At 39.7% G+C, this 6,817-nt stretch overlaps 1 pseudogene; it reads left to right on the top strand.

The window, feature by feature from the left end:
* Positions 1–896: 896 nt before the first annotated feature.
* LOC125263612 lies at positions 897–5,878 on the top strand (annotated as a pseudogene).
* The last annotated feature ends 939 nt before the right edge of the window (positions 5,879–6,817 follow it).

Raw genomic sequence — 6,817 nt, forward strand, 5'->3', positions numbered from 1 at the left:
TGACCGGCGTCCAAGCAGAGGATGAGCAAGTGGGTGGTTGAGGCCATCTCACTTGCATATAAAGCAGTCGGCCAGTCCTCTCCTTTTAACGTCCGCGCTCATTCCACAAGGGGTATGGCGGCATCGAAAGCTTTGATGTCTGGCGTCTCTATGAGTGACGTTTGTGATGCAGCTGGATGGTCAAACCAGCACACATTTATCAAATATTATAACCTTGATGTGGGCTCCACTCCGGGGTCCTCCGTACTGTCGAGCTAACATAGCAAGCATTTGAAGTACGGCACAGTTGGGATTGCGTTCCCAATGCGTTTCACGCAGCGTCGATAGTTCCCACGAAAGGGAACGTCTCGGGTTACGGATGTAACCCTGGTTCCCTGAGTAAGGGAACGAGACGCTGCGTCTCTCGCCGTACACCTGCATGCTTGCGAGTGCTTGCTTCAGATTTTCCACAGAAGCTAGCGTTCTCTGCATCCGGGCATGCTTTATAGTTTCCTGGTCCGTGACGTCACCCGCCTCTGACGACTCGTTACACGATTGGTTGGATACAGGAGTGCTTCAATGACGATATCACGCAGAAGGTTCCCAATGCGTTTCACGCAGCGTCTCGTTCCCTTACTCAGGGAACCAGGGTTACATCCGTAACCCGAGACGTTTTCTATGTTGTAATGAACTAAGAAAATAATTGATAAAAATGAACAAAAAAGGTGATAAAATAATTTAAGCTCAAATTAATATACCTCATTCATGCATTTATTTATTTGGTCGTGTAATGAACTTAACATTAGCATACTGATTACTTTCATATAGTTCATTTGGCAGTAATGACCAGCTGACTGTACATGATCTCTTACATATTTGAGTTCCTTTAAAGTCACCATGGGATTCTTTATGAACAGTATTAAAGAAGTTCACATGCATACTAATCCTCACTCATGTAAGCAGAGGCCATTAGAAAAAAAAAAAAAAAAAAAAAGTATTTTAAGATTATAATAAATTTGAGATAATTTGTCTAAACTTCAGACTACAATTGTACATTATTTTTCTTTATCATTTAATGATATCAATGATATCATCTTTCCAGATATGTCATCCTCCAGTGGTCCACTGACTGAGGAGCTTCAGTGCTCTATATGTCTGGATGTGTTCACTGATCCAGTCAGCACTTCATGTGGACACAACTTCTGCAAGACCTGTCTGAATAAACACTGGGATGACAGCCAGACCTGCAACTGTCCATATTGTAAAGAAACATTCAAGCACAGACCTTATCTCAAGATTAATACCATACTCCAAGAAGTTGTAGATCACTATAAAAAGAAAAGTAGTGAGAAAAAAGCTGAAATTCTTTGTGACTTATGTGAGGAAAGAAAGCTGAAAGCCCTGAAGTCGTGTCTGGTGTGTCAGAGCTCTTACTGTGAAACTCACCTGGAGCCTCATTTTAAAGTGGCAGGTTTAAAGAAACACAAACTGATCAATCCTGTGCGTAATCTGGAGGACTATATATGTCAGAAACATGAGAGACCTCTGGAGCTGTTCTGTAGAGATGATCAGACAATCGTGTGTCTGTCCTGCACTGATGGAGATCACAAGAACCACAACACTGTTTCTTTAGAAGAGGTGAGTACTAAGTATTAACAATACTAAAATATTTCAGCTATGAATTAAAATTGTCATTATTTACTCACCCTCATCAGGTCAATCCATCAATCAAGATTTCTCTGTTTATAGACTCAGTTGATGATTCAAGACACACAGAAGATGATCCAGGACAGATTCAAGAAGATTCAAGACACCAAACACTTAGCAGAAGTCAGAAAAGTGAGTGGTTGTGGTTGCTTACTTGTTAAACACGTGAATTTAAATATTATTAATGTTCATAACATGAACTGTGCAGCATGCCCATGCAGCAAATTAGCTCAAAAGGGAAATTTGAATAATTAATCCTCGTTATAATTAATTATAAATATTTGAATCAGTTAATCAAATTAACTTGATATAGCTGAATTAATATTACAATCAAATAATCTGTTCGGCCAGCGAACACTCAGTATTGATCGTCTATCAACTCTACAGAAAGGATATTTTCCGTGGCCACAGAAAAAATAACGCTTTCTTAGCATGTAGCTGTGATCGTAATCATTATCATTGACATTGGTTTATAAGCAGATCAGAATCAACTCGCAAGAATGTGCACAAAGTTTTATTTAACTAAATCACAAACACATTGCTAGACTAAACACAGACATACAAAGCATGCATACATAGGAAATGAGAGAGTGTAAATGAAATTAAACCATAGCATAACGGGAATGACTCTTTTCATAGCTTCATTCCCGTTATGCTACGGTTTAATTTCATTTACACTCAGTCATTTCCTATGTATGCATGCTTTGTATGTCTGTTTGTTTACAAAGGGATTCACAACTTAATACTAAATCACCGTTTAGTGTTCAAATGTATGATGCTTGCAAATGCCTTATGCAGTCCCAGGAGAAATTCTTGATGGTTCAGTCCAATGGTGCTGAAGTTGTAATCAATATCGCCTGCGTTGAATAAAAAAAAAAAAACATGCGCTGTAAATTTGACACTGTTGTCAAGGAAGTTGCGCATGGTTTGAAGTGGATGAGGCCTGCCAGCCTGGCTGCACCGGCCCAGGTGGCTGAGGTATCATGTGAACAACAAGCGGCAAAATCAACAAGAAACAAAGAAGAACCCAAAGAAAACTGCGTGGGGGCTTTTTAACCTCTACAGAAGTCACACCTTTTGAGTTTTGGCTTGACCAATGAAAAGGGTGCAATTTCCAAGCAGGAAAGTTCCTTTGCTCGACTCATTTGCATGAGGGGAGTAAGCTAGCAGTTTTTGTCCATTTATACTGTGATAAATATAACAAACATTCAGGGCATTCTATGAGATGGTGATGTCCACCAAATTGTGATTAACAAGGAGTAATTTGATATGAAACCACCTAGATGGGCTACATTATCTAACAGTTCTATTATTAGACTTGCATAACACTATACAATATACAAAAGAACAATATACAAACAGTAAATGATACACAAAAATTTGTCAGTGAATTAGTGGCAAGGATTCCATTTCTATGGAGCGTGTTGTGAATTCTTTACATTATATGTTTTTTCAGTATTATCTGCTGCTGTGTTCTGTATCTGTTAAGGGTTTGTCTTACGTAAAATAATACATAAATTACGTACTACGCAATTTGTAGTGGATAGGGTTTTTGCGCAAGTTACGCGTACTCTGTTATGCATATGGAGCTGTCAGAATATGACGCATTTTCCACCCTGTGCAGTGTCTCTAAATGCAGGACAAAAGTTAGTGATGAAGTAAGTTTATTTCCTGAAATTATTGTTTGTAAGACTGGATGTAGCCCCCCTAAACCTAAAATTCCAGACTTCACAAGTGAAAGTGAAAAGGAATTTGCTAATATGAAGTTGGCATTGGACAACTTGCTTGAGCCTTACGCAGAGTTATCAGAGAAATATAAATATCATGTACTGTTGGAAGGCAGTGATGATATCCAGAGTATCCGGGGGATGATGAGAAGAATGGCAGGCAGATGACAGAAGACAGGATTAGGATCAGGAATGGCAGATAGGTAACAGATAAGTAGCTGGTTGAGTCTGTGTAGTTATGCGACGAGACAAGACAAAGTGGTGAAGTGCACAGGGAGCTTTTTAAGAGTGTCTTGATGAGGGCGTGCAGGGGCAGGTGATTAGAACTCAATTGTGAATGAGTGGGCGGATCTGTTGCTGGCTGCATTGATGGTGTGACTGAGCCAGTGACAGGCACTATCACCAAAGTGTCTTTCAAATGTATGTGGGAAGCAAATGGTGGTAGTTCTTAGTAGGGGGGAAAGATATTACAGAGTCTGCATGTTGTGAAGATTGACTTTTACAGTTGTGTGTTTGATTGATCCAAATAATTTGTTGATTGTACTGATTGAGCAGAGAAACACAAAGAAGGATAAAGCAGCCTGTGTTGAGCTCTTCACCGATCTCATTCGCTCCATTGAGAGATGTCAGACTGAGCTGCTGGAGATGATGGAGGAGCAGCAGAAAGCAGCAGAGAAACAGGAGGAAGAGCTCATTGAAGAGCTGGAGCAAGAGATCACTGAGCTAAAGACGAGAAAGACTGAGCTGGAGCAGCTCTCACACACTAAAGATGACCTCCATGTCCTACAGGTCAGTCAGCATCTCTCTATCAATGATAATGCAGTATATGACACCATAACACTTCCCATGCTGAAGGATTTTCCCTCTCTCCTGCTGTAGATTTACTCGTCCCTGTGCAGCTCTAGAAGCACCAGGAACCGGCCTGAGATCAGTATGAAGACTGATGAGAGTCTGAAAACTCTGAGCAAAGCTCTGACTCAACTGCAGGACACTCTACAGGAGAAACTCACACAAACTGGTATGTTCATTTGCCCTATTCAAAGGAATTTAATTCTGTGAATATTGAAACTTGCATTGTGATCTATGATAATTACAAAATGATCATGTATAATTAGATTAAACATCTGGAAAGAAAATATGTTATTTGTAATCATAAATGGTAAATCATATTGATCAACATCATGTTTAAGAGGCGAATGTGTTCTTCATGAGAAGAGGGATGTGTGTGTAAAACGTCTGGCTTACAGCTTATAGCAGCTCTGGGCTTTAATTTAATGTTTTGCTTTTTAAAGTAACATTTTTAAATTCTTGTATTCCCTGCATAATCAGCACTAAACTAAAACTGAATTCATTATGTTAGTAAAAAAAATAACCTGCATAAAATGTTTCATCAAACATTTACAAAGTTAACAAAGATCTGTTTTATAAAGGAATAATATTCAGAGCTCAAACTCGAAGCAATAAGGGTTGCTGCCTTGATTCTTTATATATCAGCAGAGACACATTGATCAGAAACATGATGTTGTGCACAATTCTTTAAAAATAACCTCATAGCTTGACTTCACATGAACCATCTCAAAGATCAGGTGATTTTTTATTGTCATGTGTCTCTACAGATCTGAAGAGGATGCAGCAGTATGCAGGTACAGTGTGTGTCTGCATTATACACTAGATTACAATCATATACTCACAGCTTCATTACTGACCTACAGTGTGATTAAAAACTGATTAAATAATAAAAAACAATTACAAAATATCTGTATTAAACTGTGATTCATATTCTCTTATCTCAGTGGATGTGACTCTGGATCCTGATACAGCTAATCCATATCTCATTCTGTCTGATAATGGAAAACAAGTGAGAGATGAAGACATTAGACAGAAACTCCCAGACAACCCAGAAAGATTTGATCCATGTCCCTGTGTCCTGGGAAAAGAGGGATTCTCCTCAGGGAAATTTTATTTTGAGGTGCAGGTGAAGGGAAAGATTGAATGGACTTTAGGAGTGTCCAGAGAATACATTAACAGGAAGGGAAAGATCACACTGACTCCCAGTAATGGATTCTGGATTGTGAGTCTGAGGACTGAGAATGAATATAAAGCCGGTGCTGAGCCTTCTGTCTCTCTGTGTCTGAGAGTGAAGCCGCAGCAGGTCGGTGTGTTTGTGGATTATGAGGAGGGTCTGGTCTCCTTTTATGATGTGGAGTCCAGCTCTCATATCTACTCTTTCACTGGTCAGTGTTTCACTGGGAAACTACATCCATTTTTTAGCCCATCCACCAACCTTGGAGGTAAAAACTCAATTCCACTGATCATCACACCTGTCAAATACAATAATTGATTGTACACCCTAATATGAAATACATGATGAAGATAATGATTTGGTAATGCTTTAGATTACAGCCCAGAAAGTAGTGTGTAATTACAACGTATTTACAGTAGAGGTGTTGAAATTAATCGTTGCATCGATGCATCACGATGCGGACGTGGACGATTCTGCATCGAGGCAATAATAGACCTTAATCGATTATAGCCTATTAAGGCAATTCGCATATACGCATGTCAGTCATGCGAGTTTAAAATGGCGGAAGGAGGCGAAACATAGACACGAATATTAAAAATGCACCTACAAATTTTAAATCTGAGATCTGGGCACATTTTGGTTTTTATGAACGAATTGGTAGGCACGACGAGCTGGACAAGACACATGCGGTGTGTAAAACCTGTCACGCTGAAATAAAAAATGTTGGGAATACGACTAACTTAAGAAATCATGTTAGACGTTTTCACCCTGAGATGCTGACGGCTGCTGGTCCCAATTAAGGCCGACCCAGCTCAGCCAACAATAGTTCAAACAATTTCAACTCTGCCGCACAACTCGGAGAAAGGGAAGAAAATAACAAGATCTGTGGCAGCTTTCATAGCGAAGGATCTACGGCCTTATTCTGTCGTGGAAAACCCCGGGTTTTGTTAAAGACGCTAGAGCCACGCATGCAGCCACTTTACGGAAAAGGTAATACCTGAACTCTACCATGAAACCAAAGCTCTTCGTCATACTCATATTCTAGGCAGAATGTGAGTCTGATACTGCTCCATTGCACTTGAATTATGGGGCGTGTCTTAACCGAACCAGTTAAAAAAAAAAAACTCTGCACTCAATTGGATAGACCTACAACTAATCAGAGCAACGCAGTAAGTGACGTATGTTGAACTTGTACTTAAAATTTTGCCGAATCCCGTTGGAAGGACGGCAAACACATCTTTCCCATCGACAAATGCCTTGATTGCAGTTCTTTGTTCGTCTTTTAAAATTAATGCGCTGTCGATTTCTTTTCTTACAGACGTGACAGCGGAATCTAAACATCTTACTTCTCCAGCTGCAGTCATCGTTGGTGAAAACCAAT

Source organism: Megalobrama amblycephala, linkage group LG1 (assembly GCF_018812025.1).
Source record: "Megalobrama amblycephala isolate DHTTF-2021 linkage group LG1, ASM1881202v1, whole genome shotgun sequence".
Lineage (NCBI taxonomy): Eukaryota > Metazoa > Chordata > Actinopteri > Cypriniformes > Xenocyprididae > Megalobrama > Megalobrama amblycephala.